Here is a 17,979-nt window from a genome sequence, read left to right as displayed (position 1 = left end):
GAAATAAAGCGGAATAAATGTGTTTTGTTGAGAAATAAGGACTCGTGTTCTTGATGCGTTCGGGATTCGGTCGTCTAACCTCTGAACCGCCGTTTAAAACGTATGAAATCACGCCTTTACACTTACGGTGTGCTTCGATGTCCTCCTTAAATGCACGTGTACTTAAAGTGAATAATGCGAATAAAGAATGTAATAATAATTGTGAAGAGAAAAGTCGTCAGCGTTCCTGGCCACAGTCTTCCGCTTCCCACTTCCTGCTCCAAACCCGACCGCACCACCTGAGCTGGGAACGGGGGGAAAACCGGATGTTTCACAACAGCAGGGACGCTGTTCGATTTTCTGTCATTGACAGTATGGTTATTATTTATTAGCATTTTATTTGAGATCAGAAAAGTATGATCTAATTCAAGCTCGGGCAAAGATAGTCATAACATACCTTAGAAATCTGGTCTTCCGCCAGCAGCGTTACGCAATTTCCCCTAATCAAATAATAGTATGACCGGACTGTGCCATGTTGCACGAGTAGCAGCATCCTGCAGCGCTTACGGTGCCCCTAAAATGCCAAGGTCGGTCCACTTGCGCTTCCACCGCAGGAACTTTCCCAGGAACTAGGGACTTTTGGCTGGTACTCGGTTTGTTTCCACAGCAGGAACCAGGAAATAAATAAAGTTCTGGGTAAAAAAAAATGCCCCTCAGAAAGTCCCTGCTGGCGAGATAGTAATTTTTCAAAGGATCTTGAACTTTTGGGCGTGGGACTTGTGCGCTACACATCCTGATTGGTTGAGTTCACGCAGCACTGTGATTTCAAACACCATTTATGCGGATCATTTTCAGAATATTACTGTTATTGTGTCATGAAATGTAGTTTTAAATGTATTTCAGGCAAGAATGTAGTTTTTTTAAAACTCAAATCTGCTGTTTATAAAGACAGCGCCTATTTAAAAATGCGTTTGGCTGTTTTCGGAGACGGTCACCTCCACGCGATCAGCGGGAGCTCAGTGGTCATGTATCTGCCGAGAGCAGCCTCACCTCGGCTAGACCTTCTGATATGTGCCGCTGACTATGATGTCTCTTTAGTGGTTAAACATAAAATATAATTTGTTTTGGGTAAATGATGCCGATTGCAGAATAAATAATTTCAGGTCGTACAAAAACGATATATCTGTATCAGCCTTATGTTTCTCTCTTTCACCCCTGATTTAAACAGAGACCCATCCGCTGCTTGTTTCAGTAAGATTTGAGTAAGTTTGCTCGGTGCACCCACCACACATGAAGATGGACGGTGGGGAAGATTTGCTTCAAAACTTCAGCTTGGGAGGGAAGACAAATAGAGCAGCAAAAATTTACATTTCTATTCCACTTATATTTCCCACAGTACTACAGCCTTTATGAAGTGAATATTATGTTATCACAAATTGTTAAATATATTACATTTTGTTGAATAAATGCTTTGAAATGGGAATGTTTACGCATCGATTACGGGGAATGAACACTTAGCGCCCACCCTCACCTGAGACAGGCAGCAGAGATCTCTTACTTTATGAAGATTTCACATTTGTTGATCTTTTTTTTTTTTTTTTTAATCAATGCAAATTATTTGCCCTTCTTGTCTTCAGAAAGATATGGAAAATATATTCACTAACCTTTCACATGGTTCATGCCTAACTCACATGCCATAATTAATATCACGATACAATCATGCCTAACTTGCCTAATGTGCCCTTTATTAAAGCAGCAATTAACTTGTATTTTAATCAAATAAAAAGGTACTCGTCTTTCATATTCATTTAAATGATGTTTTCTTGTTGTTAAAATAAATAAACAGTTCACATTTGATCAGTTAAATGTCCATTTTCACCGATAAAATCAAGTTATGAGTGCTGTACGGGAACACAATTATAAGCCTGTACGGAACACCGTTAACCCCTATCATCTTCTATACACTGGCGGAGGTGTTTTTTTCACCATTTTTCTCAAAAACTATTGGTCCTAAAGATATCAATCAAAGTGTGGACTGTATAATAGGTATTCCCCCGGAGAATGAGCACATAAACATGCTTGTCTTTCTTTCAACAACAGAGGAGTGGTCGCTGGCGTGCGGTGAATAGTGAAAAGTGTACGGAACATGGTTAGTCTATGTTACATTTCTGCGGCTATTAATATGTTTAAAAGAAAACAAAAGGAGGCAGTGGTATTTGATATCATATTTTATCTTATTGTAAATATTGTGACACGTGTCCTGAGCTCTCATCAGCGTCGCCCTGGAAACGGAGCAGGCACACCTGCACCTGCTCGTTACGGGCTGAGTGGTCACACCTGCAACCCATTAAGACCTGGCTTTATAAGCAGCACCAATGAACAGAGAGGTGAGAGATGTCTCCAAAGACTCGGCTAACGTATCTCTGTTGTTCTCCTCCAGATAGCAGCGTGTGACCGCCAGCCCTCGACAGACACGGACTACATGAACCCACACAGCATTACGCACAGAGAAAGAGAGAGAAAGCCGAGCACCGGAAACCCCTCATGTTGGCTATTTTCCCCTCACGTTTGGTTAATAAAATACACCCTACGGGGAACTCACCTTGATCCTCGTGTCGTGTACTTCTTCACCTCGCCACACTGGTGGAGAATGCGGGCGGGCATTGCAGTGAAGAAGTTACCGATCAGGATCCCACCACATTCATTGTCACCTTACTTGGATTGCTACGGACGTTTTTTTCTGGTTGTTTGGCTCACGTCCCCTTCCTGTTTCCCCAGGTGGCGCCCCTCCCCCGAAGATGGAAGATCTACTCAAGCACCTCACCGAGGTGAGCATCCGCCAGCAACAGATCATGGAGCACATGGCCTCCCGATAAGGTGAAACGGAACGAGAGCTCGCTGCCCTCCGCATGGCCGCTGCCCCACGAACTCCGCTACCTGACCCCGAGCCCAGGCTACGCAGCTCATCCCCAAGATGATGGTGCATGACTACGTCAAGACATTCCTCCAAATGTTCGAGATGATCGCTGCACGGGAAGCGTGGCCCAGGGACGAGTGGACGCGGATCGTGGCACCGTTGCTGATGGGAAAAGCGCAATGGGCGTATTTTATGCTTACCCCAGAGCGGAGCGTTTCATATGAAGAGCTGAAGAAGGAAATCTTGGGGCGGGTTGGAATGTCGCCCATTAGCGCCGCCCAACTCTTCCACGACTGGTCCTACAACCCACAGAGGCCGGCCCGTGCGCAAGTCACTGACCTCTCACGCCTCGCCCAACACTGGCTACTGGCTGGGGGTCCCACCGTACACCAGGTAGCGGAGCGCGTAGTAGTGGACCGCCTTCTCCGGTCCCTTCCCCGCCCTCTCCGGCAGGCAGCCGGCATGTGGAATGACCAGTGAGCAGGCCGGCGGTTCCCGGGCCACAGGATGAGCCCATGCCCACCGAAGCTCCCCACTCCCCTGGACGGGCTTGGCTGGCAGGCTGTTCCGTACACGCGGAAACTCTAAAACAGGCCCCATGGGCGGAAGTGAAGATAAATGGCCAACCAGTCCTGGTCCTCCTCGATTCTGGCAGCGCGATCACCCTCGTCCGGCCGACTGTCCTTCCTCCACGGCCTGAACCCAAAGCCAGACTGCCCATCACCTGCGTCCATGACGATACCAGGGAAGTACCGGCCAGGCGCCAGGGGGCGCAGTGATAGTGACCATGGAGGAAGGACAGTCGGCCGGACCCGATCGTCAGGATCGTCAAGGATCTGCCAGTTTCGGTCCTCCTCGGCAGGGATTTGACGGGATTTGACCGCCAGTTTGCCTCAACAACCGCCCACAGTGTCGGATAACCAAGAAGCCCCAACAGCGCTCTGTGCTGCTGGCCTCGGAAAGCCCCAGAGAGGGTGAGTCATCCAATCATAACCCTAACCTCTACTATGACCTCTTCCAGCAGGTGACTGGGGCTGGGGCCTTCGCCAGGGAGCAGCACGAGGATGACCGCCTCAAACACTGCTGAGCCCAAGTGAGGATCGCCGATGGGAAGGAGCTCCAACTGGCACCACATCCAACGTCTGACTTCGAGGTGAAAAACAGCCTGCTTTACTGTGTCGCGCAGCGAAAGGGGGAGGAAAAAATCTTGCTGGTAGTCTTGCGGACCAAAACAGAAGCGGTGATGGAGCTGGCACATGCCCATCCCATGGCTGGCTACCTGTGGGCCCAGAACACCGTCCAGTGCATACACGACCGCTTCCACTGGCCGGGCCTGGAGGCCGACCAGCCCGTTGATTCCGCTGCCCATCATTGATGTGCCCTTCGAGCGGATCGGAATGGACCTAGTGGGGACACTGCCGAAGTCCGCCCAGGGACACGAACACATCCTGGTCATCCTGGACTATGCCACCCGCTACCCCGAGGCCATCCCCTACGTAAAGCCACCGCGAAAGCCATCGCCCAGGAGCTCTTTCTGCTGAGTAGTCGGCTCGGCCTACCATCCCAGATACTGACTGACCAAGGCACCCCCTTCATGTCTCGGGTGATGGCTGACCTCTGCAAGCTCCTCCAAATTAAACAGCTCCGCACCACTGTATATCACCTGCAAACGTATGGCCTGGTCAAGCGGTTCAACCAAATGCTCAAGCAGATGCTGCGTCGAGTGGCTGCTGAGGACAAGTGTGACTGGGATAAGATGCTGCCCTATGTCCTCTTTGGCATCCGGGAGATAACCCAGGCTTCCTCTGGCTTAACCCCCTTTGAACTTCTCTTCAGCCGACAGCCCTGCTGCCTGCTTGACGTCACCAGAGAAGCCTGGGAACAACAGCCAGCCATCCACCGCTCTACGATAGAACATGTCCGGGAGATGTGGGAGAGGATCGACAGGTTCATGTCCATCGTCTGGGAACACCTTGTCAAGGCCCAACAAGCCCAGCAACGGCACTACAACAGGGCGGCCCAGCCACGGGAGTTTCATCCAGGAGACCATGTCATGGTCCTAGTCCCCTCCGCCGCCTGCAAATTCTTGGCCAGCTGGCAAGGTCCCTACACCGTCACAGAAAGGATTGGCCCTGTCACCTACCGAGTCTGGCAGCCCGGAAGGCAGAGGGAAGATCAAATATACCATGATCAAATATATCACACCTGCAGCCCATTAAGACCTGGCTTTATAAGCAGCACCAACGAACAGAGAGGTGAGAGATGTCTCCAAAGACTCGGCTAAAGTATCTCTGTTGTTCTCCTCCACATAGCAGTGTGTGACTGCCAGCCCTCGACAGACACTGACTACACGGATCCACACAGCACTACGCACAGAGAGAGAGAGAGAAAGAGAGAGAAGGCCGAGCACCGGAAACCCCCACGTTAGCTATTTTCCCCTCACATTTGGTTGATAAAATCCACCCTTCGGGGAACTCACCTTGATCCTCGTGTCGTGTACTTCTACACTCCGTCACAATATACAGTAAGGAAAGTTGCAGTAACCAAGGACCTGACTGATGTTATCAAGTAAGCTGCTGTTTGCAGAATTACCGGACTTGTGTCGTCTCGTCTGCGGGACATCACACTCCTGAGTCGAACTTGGAAAGTCCAAACTACAAAGGATGCAAGTCTAAAATTTGCATACTTTCTATTGAGAAACGCGCGCACACCTACGTCACCAGACTATTTGCCTAATCTTAATTTTGGTGGAAACGTGGCATGGACTTTATTAACTGTCTATCGAAGGTCAATAAGAAGAAAATGTGAAATGTGTTTACCAAATTTAAAAACGAAATCCTTCAAGCCAAAACCAAACCATCGACCTAAGGATACCAAACAGTTCATCTACAGTCGTCCGCTCTACCAATTGAGCTATTGAAGGATGAGAAATGCCTAAGGTACAAAAAGACACCATGAAATTCAGAAAGCCTTACCTCTAGAGGTTATTGGGAGAAATCTAGCTGCTTTAGGAGACCTTGTGGCGAAATGGTAGTGTGTCTGACTGTAGATCGGAAGGTTGTGTGTTCAAATCATGTTGGGGTCACGCTGTCTCTTGTTGACATCAAAAGTATGAAGTCAAGCATGTTGTTTAAACAAGAAACCACTAATCATGAATTTCCACAGTGGTTTGTCTTATAATAGATGCTTCTTTTTTACACACCTCGATAATTATGAAAACAAAGCTGAATGAAAACACTTGATGTTAGACTTCATACTTTTAATGTCAAGAAGAGATGGCTTGACCCAGACATGATTTGAACACACATGCATCTGATCTGGAATCAGATGCGCTACCATTGCACCACAAGGTCTCCAAAAACAAGCTGGTGCTTCCTTTGTACGGCCGTTGATGATTTCACCCCAAAAAGCTGCCTAACTTTTCAGAATAACTTCAAGTTTCTGTTTCTGAATTTCTTGGCAATTTATCGTGCCTTCAGCTTTTCTCATAGAGCGGAAGACTGTAGATGAACTGTTTGGTATCCTTATGTCGCTAGTTTGGTTTTGGTTTGAAGGATTTCATTTTTAAATTTGGCACACACGTTTTCACATAGGCTTCTTGTTTAAACGATTTGATACATTATAAAAACAAAGCTGAATGGAAACACTTGATGTTAGAATTTACACTTTTGATGTCAAGAAGTGACCGCCTGAAATTAATATAATTAGAAAATGCTACCATTGGAGTCAGAGGCACTACAATTACACCAAGATGTCCCAGCAAAGGAGTTGAAGATACTTGTTCATATGCTTTGATACAGTATGACACAAAGCTGAGTTAACACGCTTGACTTCATACTTTTGATGTTAAAAAGAGACAGCTTAACCCCGACGTGATTTGAACACACAACCTTCTCATCTGGAGTCAGACGCACTACCGTTGCACCACAAGTTCATGAAAAGCAAGCTGGTGCTTCCTTTGTATGGCCCTTGTTGGATTCACCACAAAAAGCAGCCTAATTTTTCCCAATAACCTCAAGAGGTAAGTGTTTCTGAATTTCTTGGCAATTTTTCGTGCCTTCAGCTTTTCTCATCCTTTGATGGAGGGTACCTGACAACCACAAGTCTGTAAAATTAATCCAATAGTATGCCGACTTCTACCTTTTTAAAACCAAACACGTTACGACTTCTACTTTTTAAAAACCAATGATATTTCGATTTCTACCTTTTAAAAACCAATCACGTTATGATCTATATTTTTCTGCATCCAATGAAATGGCAAGGTCTATTTCTCATACACCAATCACGCACGTACCGACTTCCACCTTTTAAAAAACAATTACATTACGATCTCTATTATCGCTCGTCCAATTAAATGGCAAGCCAATCACCACTCACGGTCAATTTTTGTCATCTTTCCGCCAATTCCATATGATCTCTGCTCAGGTACGTTATTTACATTCCGCTCATGTATGTTATTTATATCTTGATAATGAAATAGTTAAGGATTTTTGTACTTTACTAATAGAAAGATTGGCTATGTAAATTATCCTATGATAACCGCTTAATAGACCAGGTAACGTCAACTGTCACTGATGTATAAATACTGTTACGGTATAATTGCCGGAGCTAACGTTAACTGTAAATAGCTGTATCCGGTTGTTAACCCTCCTATTGTATGCTGGTTGAATTTAACCGATTTACAAGTTTTATCTCTGAAAAAAATGTGTTTATTTAATCTGATTGTCATATAGTTCCATAACTTTGTCCACATGCGGCATTTGAACACACAAAATAAATTTGGTTAATGTTGGTGTTTTGTTTAACTTTTATACATATGGTATATGTTTATACATATGTTATATGTCATAAATTATCAGTCAATAGAAGTGAATGGTTTATACATTAAGTGTATACAATTGAGTTCAGGCACATGCCCTTATCACATGGACACAGTTGAAAGAGCACAATATGTTTAATCTGAGTATTTGTTTTAGTCATATTAATCCATACATAACGCTATATATGTATTTATTTATTTATATTAAAAAACGAGTTGTATGAGGTCATTGAGACATACAGCCATAATAGAAAGATCTATCACAACATGTTAAGACTCTATATAATTGTTCTTATACTTTTGTTCTTGTTATTATTTTTATTATATGCATTTTTTTGTATATTTGTACACACACACACACACACACACACACACACACACACATATACATATATATATATATATATATATATATATATATATATATATATATATATATATATATATATATATATATATATATATATACAATAAAAAAAACTATATATATATAATTGTTCTGACATGATATAAATGACTGAATTGTGCAATTGAAATGTTTCCTCTTGGCATGAATATAGCCCCTGCTGCTGACATGGCGTTAAATGATAAATAAATAAATCACAACATGTTATATGTAAGATAATATATGTATTATAATGGATTTATAATCTGCTATAATATGGCAGTCATTTTGGACCAGGAACACAAAACTAGCTATTATAAAATGAACACAACAGGAGGGTAAATGCTATGTTTCCAGGCTACAATGGCAGTTAGTGTAACATGTTATGAAGTGTTTCAGGCAACGACATGGCTTCAGCTAAGTCTCACAAAGGCATGAGTAATGCTGAATGGCTTGCGCATCTGGAGAGTTTTGCCCAGACAGGATTTTGACCATCTAGGCAGAGGAATAGACCTTCTCCCCGACAAAAAAGATGGCATGAGTTGTATCAGAAGTTATGCAGCTAGATTTATAGGCAAACGAATAAACTTTTTCGATAATACATTGTGCTATTTTCATTTATGTGTATGGATAAGTAATTATTTACCATGTAAAAAAATTTTTATATTGATATAATTATGATGACTTATGGCTGTTTTGAGTGTCAGAGGTATAATTTATGTTCACAGATAGAAAAGTGCACACTGCAAATGAGAGGACAGATCACTCTTCTGAAAGAAGCTCAGACATGTATTTGTGGATTTCTCAAGGTATCTTCAATTAGCCTGGTTCAAGTTGCATAAATAGATAGATGTGTTTGCAACATCAATGTGTCTTTATATCTAAAATCACATTAGGAAGACTGTTTATGCACTTTATGCATGTGTCACAGGTTCATCCACCAGTCACAGTGGATGTATAACAGAGCACCTTGACCCAAAGCACACCCTCAGTCAGTGATGTGTCATGTCCTGCAAAGAGAGCAAAACTGACATTGTCAATGGTAAGCAGACCACAATATTGCAGGCATCACTGCAGATATTGAAACATCTCAACCTTTAACTATAGTCTTAGGGTTTTGTTATCACTGACTATGACAAATCTTTTCAATTTGAAAAGTCAAGGTTTGGAGGCTCACATGTGGAAGCCGCAAAACCTAATTTGAGCACCCAAAGGAAAACCTCTTAGGTTAATATAAAAGACATCAAGACTTTTATAATGACATCATGACTTTATCACTACATAATTTTAATTTATTAAAATCACGGCAATCCCCTTAATAGATTAATCATAATGTTTGATTCCACAGATGTTAGAGCACTCCGGTTCAGCTGCAGTTTCATATTCCACCCTCTGATCCTCGTTCTCCTCCATCCCCCAAACCTCATTAGCCTGTCATCCAGTCCTCCTGTTCCCTCTTCCTTCCTCCTTCCAGTTCACAACGCATCAAAGAAGCAGCAACGCCATCAACTGTTTCTGAGAATGCTGTTGTGAGGAGCCCAGTAAGATCTCATTCAAAATATATACATGCCTACATCATTGGGAAGTCGTGGTTAGAGATTTTGACTCCTAACTCTAGGGTTGTGAGTTCAAGTCGTGGGCTGGCAATACCACTACTTAGGTCAAGGCACCGAACCCCCAACTGCTCCCTGGGTGCCACAGCATAAATTGCTGCCCTCTGCTCTGGGTGTGTGTTCACTGCTGTTGGTGTGCACTTTGAATGGGTTAACTGCAGAACACAAATTCTGAGTATGGGTCACCATACTTGGCTCAGCCAGAAGATTTCCCACTACTGTGGCCACAGCAAGACCAGAAGTGGGCGTTGGAAGCACTTATTAGGGTTGGTGCAAAGGGAAAGCTGGACCTGTGTGAAAACCTACAGTTTTGGTATCACCCACCCACCACCAGCCCTGTTGTACCACCAAGCTCCAACAAAGTCAAAGTCACCTTTATTTATATAGCGTTTTAAACAAAATACATTGCGTCAAAGCAACTGAACAACATTCATTAGGAAAACAGTGTCAATAATGCAAAATGATAGTTAAAGGCAGTTCATCATTGAATTCAGTTATGTCATCTCTGTTCAGTTAAATAGTGTCTGTGCATTTATTTGCAATCAAGTCAACGATATCACTGTAGATGAAGTGACCCCAACTAAGCAAGCCAGTGTCACGTACGGTGATACAAGAAGCACGGAAGAGATCCAAATGCAGGTAAAAGGTTTATTGAGGGGCAATCCAAAAAGCATAAACAGTCCAGGCAGGGTCAAAACCAGAAAATCCAAAAACATAAAAACAAAACAAGAACACACGGGAAGAGAAGACTCTGGGAGGTATCATTCATACGACAAGGACTCCGTGACAAAGACTCAGACAGACCGTGTATAAATACACAGAAGTTTACACATAGTTTTTGTTACATCATCAAGTTGTTCTGAGGTTTTGGATATGCTAAGGAATTTGGATACATCATTTATTAAAGAGTTTGGTGATTTTACATCCCAGTTAGTTCTGGCTGCAGATAAAGTTCTAATAGTTGGTGATTTTAATATCCATGTTGATAATGAAAAAGATGCATTGGGATCAGCATTTATAGACATTCTGAACTCTATTGGGGTTAGACAACACGTTTCCGGACCTACTCATTGTCGAAATCATACTCTAGATTTAATACTGTCACATGGAATTGATGTTGATGGTGTTGAAATTATTCAGCCAAGTGATGATATCTCAGATCATTATTTAGTTCTGTGCAAACTTCATATAGCCAAAATTGTAAATTCTACTTCTTGTTACAAGTATGGAAGAACCATCACTTCTAACACAATAGACTGCTTTTTAAGTTATCTTCCTGATGTAACCAAATTCCTTAGCATATCCAAAACCTCAGAACAACTTGATGATGCAACAGAAACTATGGACTCTCTCTTTTCTAGCACTTTAAATAAAGTTGCTCTTTTACGCTTAAGGAAGGTTAAGGAAAACAGTTTGACACCATGGTATAATGAGCATACTCGCACCCTAAAGAGAGCAGCCCGAAAAATGGAGCGCAGCTGGAGGAAAACAAAACTAGAGGTATTTCGTATTGCTTGGTGGGAAAGTAACATATCCTACAGAAAAGCATTAAAAACTGCTAGATCCGATTACTTTTCTTCTCTTTTAGAAGAAAACAAACATAACCCCAGGTATTTATTCAATACAATGACTAAATTAACGAAAAATAAAGCCTCAACAAGTGTTGACATTTCCCAACACCACAGCAGTAATGACTTTATGAACTACTTTACTTCTAAAATCGATACTATTAGAGATAAAATTGCAACCATTCAGCCGTCAGCTACAGTATCACATCAGACAGTGCACTATAGACCCCCTGAGGAACAGTTCCACTCATTCTCTACCATAGGAGAGGAAGAATTGTATAAACTTGTTAAATCATCTAAACCAACAACATGTATGTTAGACCCTATACCATCTAAGCTCCTGAAAGAGGTGCTTCCAGAAGTCATAGATCCTCTTCTGACTATTATTAATTCCTCATTGTCATTAGGATATGTCCTCAAAACCTTCAAACTGGCTGTTATTGAGCCTCTCATCAAAAAACCACAACTTGACCCCAAAGAACTAGTTAATTAAAGACCAATCTCGAATCGCCCTTTTCTGTCCAAGATACTAGAAAAGGTGGTATCCTCACAATTATATTCCTTCTTAGAGAAAAATGGTATATGTGAGGATTTCCAGTCAGGATTTAGACCGTATCATAGTACTGAGACTGCTCTCCTTAGAGTTACAAATGATCTGCTCTTATCATTTGATCGTGGGTGTATCTCTCTATTAGTTTTATTGGATCTTAGTGCTGCGTTTTACACAATTGACCACAACAGTCTTTTGCATAGACTTGAACACTTTGTTGGCATCAGTGGAAGTGCATTAGCATGGTTTAAATCGTACTTATATGACCGCCATCAGTTCGTAGCAGTGAATGAAGATGTATCCTATCGATCACAAGTGCAGTATGGAGTACCTCAAGGCTCAGTACTAGGGCCGCTACTCTTCACGCTTTATATGTTACCCTTGGGAGATATCATCAGGAAACATGGTGTTAGCTTTCACTGTTATGCTGATGATACTCAGCTCTATATTTCTTCGCAGCCCGGTGAAACACACCAATTTGAAAAACTAATGGATTGCATAGTCGATATAAAAAACTGGATGACGAGTAATTTCTTACTGCTAAATTCCGAAAAAACAGAGGTGTTAATTATAGGACCTAAAAACTCTGCTTGTAATAACCTAGAACACTGTCTAAGACTTGATGGTTGCTCTGTCAATTCTTCGTCACCAGTTAGGAACCTAGGTGTGCTATTTGATCGCAATCTTTCCTTAGAAAGCCACGTTTTTAGCATTTGTAAAACTGCATTTTTCCATCTTAAAAATATATCTAAATTACGGCCTATGCTCTCAATGTCAAATGCAGAAATGTTAATCCATGCATTTATGACCTCAAGGTTAGATTATTGTAATGCTTTATTGGGTGGTTGTTCTGCATGCTTAGTAAACAAACTACAGCTAGTCCAAAATGCAGCAGCAAGAGTTCTTACTAGAACCAGGAAGTATGACCATATTAGCCCGGTCCTGTCAACACTGCACTGGCTCCCTATCAAACATTGTATAGATTTTAAAATATTGCTTATTACTTATAAAGCCCTGAATGGTTTAGCACCTCAGTATTTGAATGAGCTCCTTTTACATTATAATCCTCTACGTCCGCTACATTCTCAAAACTCAGGCAATTTGATAATACCTAGAATATCAAAATCAACTGCGGGCGGCAGATCCTTTTCCTATTTGGCGCCTAAACTCTGGAATAACCTACCTAACATTGTTCGTGAGGCAGACACACTTTTGCAGTTTAAATCTAGATTAAAGACCCATCTCTTTAACCTGGCATACACATAACATACTAATATGCTTTTAATATCCAAATCCGTTAAAGGATTTTTAGGCTGCATTAATTAGGTAAACCGGAACCGGAAACACTTCCCATAACACCCTATGTACTTGCTTCATCATTAGAAGAATGGCATTTACGCTAATATTTGTCTGTTTCTCTCTTGTTCCGAGGTCAACTTGGCCACCAGATCCAGTCTGTGTCCAGATCAGAGGGTCACTACAGTCACCTGGATCCAGTACGTATCCAGACCAGATGCTGGATCAGCACCTAGAAAGGACCTCTACATCTCTGAAAGACAGCGGAGACCAGGACAACTAGAGCCCCAGATACAGATCCCCTGTAAAGACCTTGTCTCAGAGGAGCACCAGGACAAGACCTCAGGAAACAGATGATTCTTCTGCACAATCTGACTTTGCTGCAACCTGGAATTGAACTACTGGTTTCGTCTGGTCAGAGGAGAACTGGCCTCCTAACTGAGCCTGGTTTCTCCCAAGGTTTTTTTCTCCATTCTGTCACCGATGGAGTTTCGGTTCCTTGCCGCTGTCACCTCTGGCTTGCTTAGTTGGGGTCACTTCATCTACAGCGATATCGTTGACTTGATTGCAAATAAATGCACAGACACTATTTAACTGAACAGAGATGACATCACTGAATTCAATGATGAACTGCCTTTAACTATCATTTTTGCATTATTGACACTGTTTTCCTAATGAATGTTGTTCAGTTGCTTTGACACAATGTATTTTGTTTAAAGCGCTATATAAATAAAGGTGACTTTGACTTTGACATCAGGAAGATAACTTAAAAGCAGTCTTTTGTGGTAGAAGTGATGGTTCTTCCATACTTGTAACAAGAAGTAGAATTTACAATTTTGGCTATATGAAGTTTGCACAGAACTAAATAATGATCTGAGATATCATCACTTGGCTGAATAATTTCAACACTATCAACATCAATTCCAACATCAATTCAACACCTGCGCTGGATGCCATATAAGCTGTGGAAGGTGTAGCTCCAGTGTTCTGTCTGGTGGTGGACTGCACAGGAAGGTCGGACAGGTATTAGATATTGACAGATACTACTTCAGCTGCACCAGTGCAAACTCCTTCAGCTGCACCAGTGCCAGTTGTCCAGGCTTCTTCAGCTGCACCAGTGCCCAGTGTCCAGGCTTCTTCAGCTGCACCAGTGCCCAGTGTCCAGGCTCCTTCAGCTACACCAGTGCCCAGTATCCGGGCTCCTTCAGCTGCACCAGTTTGCAGGCTCTTTCAGCTGCACCAGTGCAAATTCCTTCAGCTGCACCAGTGCCCAGTGTTCAGGCTCCTTCAGCTGCACCAGTGCCCAGTGTCTGAACTCCCTCAGCTGCACCTGTTCCCAGTGTCCAGACATCACCACTGCTCAGTGTCCAGGCTCCTTCAGCTACACCAGTGCCCAGTGTCCAGGCTCCTTCAGCTGCACCGGTGCCCATTGTCCAGGTTCCTTCAGCTGCACCATTGCCCAGTATCCAGGGTCCTTTAGATACACCAGTGCCCTTAGCAATGGTAAAATTTGCTTTTCGTTATGAATTGTCACTCATTTACTTATTTGCCATTAAGCAGTAAACTTACTAAACAGCATCTAAATACTTAACCAACAGTTTTTTCCAGGCTGTTGACGAGCACTGCATTCCTGGAATGGACCGGGTGTATGCGTTGACAGAGTGTCTGGAGGAGCTGCCCACACAGACAAGCCTCACACTTACCAACCAACAAGTTGTGACCATTGTGGGTTTGTGGCAGAACCTAGCCCAATTTGATAAAGACAGGGTGGTGTATGCTGCTCATCATCAAGACAGGCTACTTACAGGATATTTTAGGTCCCCATAAAAAAAAAGCTGTCTTCACTCCTAGAGTCGACAGCACAAAAAGGTGTGTTTTGGGTTCTAGCGGCTCTCCAGCACAGTGGCCTAATTGCTGAAAAGCAAGGAGAGATGGCTTGACCCCGACGTGATTTGAACAAGCAACCTCCTGATCTGGAGTCAGCAGGCTACCGTTGCACCAAAAGGTCTTAAAGAACAAGCTGTTGCTTCCTTTGGATGGCCCAAAAAGCAGCCTAGTTTTTCCCAATTTCCTTGTAACGTTATTATAACTCCATAATCATCTGGAAGAAGGAGGCGGGAACCGGCGGACAATCAAATAAAGACTTTAATAACAAAATAAACACAAAACAGCACAACAGCCCCTCGCGGATGACTGTCGTGCACAAATTAAAAGCAAACACAAACTAAAACCCAGGCCTGGTCCTCTCTCATCCTTCACTGTCGTCGCTCCTGTTTTATATCCTTCCATCTCCTCTGTGGGACTCGAGACCGGTGGGTCGAGCAGGTGTCGCTCATTTCCAATCACTCCACCGCTCCTGTTGCCACGTCTCTCGGCCCCGCCCCACTCAGAGGCTTCTTTTTTAGACGCTTCAATAATTATGAAAACATAGCTGCATTAAGACATTGGACTTCATACTTTTAAAGGAAAGGAGAGATGGCTTGACCTTGACATGATTTGAACACACAACCTTCGGACCTGGAGTCAGACGTGCTACCATTGTGCCACGAGGTCTTCAAAGTCAAGTTGTTGCTTCCTTTGGACTCATTCATTACAAAAAGCAGCCTAATTTTTCCCAATAACCTCAAGAGGTAAGGATTTCTGAATTTCTTGCCAACTTTTGGTGCTTTAAGCTTTTCCCATCCTTTGATAACTCAGCCGGTAGATCAGATGACTGTAGATGAGTTGTTGTCCTTTGTACAGCCCTTGATGCATTCACCACAAAAAGCAGCCTAATTTTTCCCAATAACCTCAAAAGTTAAGGATTTCTGAATATCTTGGAAAGTTTTGGTGCCTTGCACGTTTCCCATCCTTCGATAGCTCAGCTGATAGAGCGGAGGACTGTAGAAGAGTTGTTGGGTATCCTTAGGTCGCTGGTTCGATTCCGGCTCGAAGGAGTGTTATTTTAAACTCAGCACAAATATTTTTACATTTCCTTTAGATTTCATATTGCCCGTTGAAAAAGCCAATAGATCAAGATACAAATATAACACTTCACACAGTGGAAGGAGCATTTGTCATATCAGAGGCTTCTTTATTACACGCTTCAATAATTATGAAAACATACCTGAATTAAAACATTTGACTTCATACTTTTAATGGAAAGAGGAGATGGCTTGACCCCGACGTGATTTGAACAAGCAACCTTCTGATCTGGAGTCAGACGCGCTACCATTACACCACGAGGTCTTCAAAGTCAAGTTGTTGCTTACTTGGCACGGTCCTTGATGCATTCACCACAAAAAGCAGCCTAATTTTTCACAATAACCTCAAGAGGTAAGGATTTCTGAATTTCTTGCCAACTTTTGGTGCCTTAAGCTGTTCCCATCCTTTGATAACTCAGCCGGTAGATCAGATGACTGTAGATGAGTTGTTGTCCTTTGTACGGCTCTTGAAGCATTCACCACAAAAAGCAGCCTAATTTTTCCCAATTACCTCAAGAGTTAAGGATTTCTAAATTTCTTGGCAACTTTTGGAGTCTTAAGTTCTTCCCATCCTTCGATAGCTCAGCTGGTAGAGCGGAGGACTTTAGACGAGTTATTGGGTATCCTTAGGTCGCTGGTTTGATTCCGGTTTGAAGGAGTGTTATTTTAAACTCAGCACAAATATTTTTACATTTCCTTTAGATTTCGTATTGCCCGTTGAAAAAAGCCAATAGATCAAGATACAAATATAACACTTTACACAGTGGAAGGAGCATTTGTCATATCAGAGGCTTCTTTTTTACACGCTTCAATAATTATGAAAACATAGCTGAATTAAAACATTTGACTTCATACTTTTAATGGAAAGAAGAGATGGCTTGACCCCGACGTGATTTGAACACGCAACCTTCTGATCTGGAGTCAGATGCGCTACCATTGCGCCACGAGGTCTTCAAAGTCAAGTTGTTGCTTACTTGCCACGGCCCTTGATGCATTCACCACAAAAAGCAGCCTAATTTTTCCCAATAACCTCAAGAGGTAAGGATTTCTGAATTTCTTGCCAACTTTTGGTGCCTTAAGCTTTTCCCATCCTTTAATAACTCAGTTGGTAGATCAGATGACTGTAGATGAGTTGTTGTCCTTTGTACGGCCCTTGATGCATTCACCACAAAAAGCAGCCTAAATTTTCCAATAACCTCAAGAGGTAAGGATTTCTGAATTTCTTGGCAACTTTTGGTGCCTTGTATGTTTCCCATCCTTCGATAGCTCAGCTGGTAGAGCGGAGGACTGTAGACGAGTTGTTGGGTATCCTTAGGTCGCTGGTTCGATTCCGGCTCGAAGGAGTGTTATTTTAAACTCAGCACAAATATTTTTACATTTCCTTTAGATTTCGTATTGCCCGTTGAAAAAGGCCAATAGATCAAGATACAAATATATCACTTTACACAGTGGAAGTATCATTTGTCATATCAGAGGCTTCTTTTTTACACGCTTCAATAATTATGAAAACATAGCTGAATTAAAACATTTGACTTCATACTTTTATTGGAAAGAGGAGATGGCTTGACCCCGACGTGATTTGAACATGCAACCTTCTGATCTGGAGTCAGACGTGCTACCATTGTGCCCCGAGGTCTTCGAAGTCAAGTTGTTGCTTACTTGGCACGGCCCTTGATGCATTCACCACAAAAAGCAGCCTAATTTTTCCCAATAACCTCAAGAGGTAAGGATTTCTGAATTTCTTGCCAACTTTTGGTGCCTTAAGCCTTTCCCATCCTTTAATAACTCAGTTGGTAGATCAGATGACTGTAGATGAGTTGTTGTCCTTTGTACAGCACTTGATGCATTCACCACTAAAAGCAGCCTAATTTTTCCAATAACCTCAAGAG

At 42.7% G+C, this 17,979-nt stretch overlaps 1 protein-coding gene and 4 non-coding genes across 6 annotated transcripts in view; 2 read left to right on the top strand and 3 right to left on the bottom strand.

The window, feature by feature from the left end:
* The window catches only part of LOC132101181 (src substrate cortactin-like), a 10,413-nt gene extending 9,857 nt beyond the window's left edge, over positions 1–556 (bottom strand). Inside the window, exons 1-2 of one of the 2 annotated variants that reach the window (XM_059505901.1) lie at positions 437–556; positions 127–339 (exon numbers count right to left, since the gene is read on the bottom strand). The gene's annotated coding sequence lies outside the window, so the exon portion shown is untranslated. The remainder of the gene's footprint in view (positions 1–126; positions 340–436) is intronic. The other variant, XM_059505899.1, reaches the window with a different exon arrangement.
* Positions 557–15,976: 15,420 nt separating this feature from the next.
* On the top strand, positions 15,977–16,063 carry trnay-gua (transfer RNA tyrosine (anticodon GUA)). Its single transcript is given in 2 exon segments — positions 15,977–16,013; positions 16,028–16,063. It is a non-coding gene; the product is annotated as a tRNA-Tyr (tRNA).
* A 220-nt stretch (positions 16,064–16,283) lies between these two features.
* trnaw-cca (transfer RNA tryptophan (anticodon CCA)) lies at positions 16,284–16,355 on the bottom strand. Its single transcript has one exon. It is a non-coding gene; the product is annotated as a tRNA-Trp (tRNA).
* Positions 16,356–16,969: 614 nt separating this feature from the next.
* trnaw-cca (transfer RNA tryptophan (anticodon CCA)) lies at positions 16,970–17,041 on the bottom strand. The gene has a single exon. It is a non-coding gene; the product is annotated as a tRNA-Trp (tRNA).
* A 305-nt stretch (positions 17,042–17,346) lies between these two features.
* On the top strand, positions 17,347–17,433 carry trnay-gua (transfer RNA tyrosine (anticodon GUA)). The gene is given in 2 exon segments: positions 17,347–17,383; positions 17,398–17,433. It is a non-coding gene; the product is annotated as a tRNA-Tyr (tRNA).
* The last annotated feature ends 546 nt before the right edge of the window (positions 17,434–17,979 follow it).

This window comes from Carassius carassius, chromosome 23 (assembly GCF_963082965.1).
Source record: "Carassius carassius chromosome 23, fCarCar2.1, whole genome shotgun sequence".
Lineage (NCBI taxonomy): Eukaryota > Metazoa > Chordata > Actinopteri > Cypriniformes > Cyprinidae > Carassius > Carassius carassius.
The sequence above is the reverse complement of the archived record's forward strand: the minus strand, read 5'-3'. Positions and strand labels throughout refer to the sequence as shown.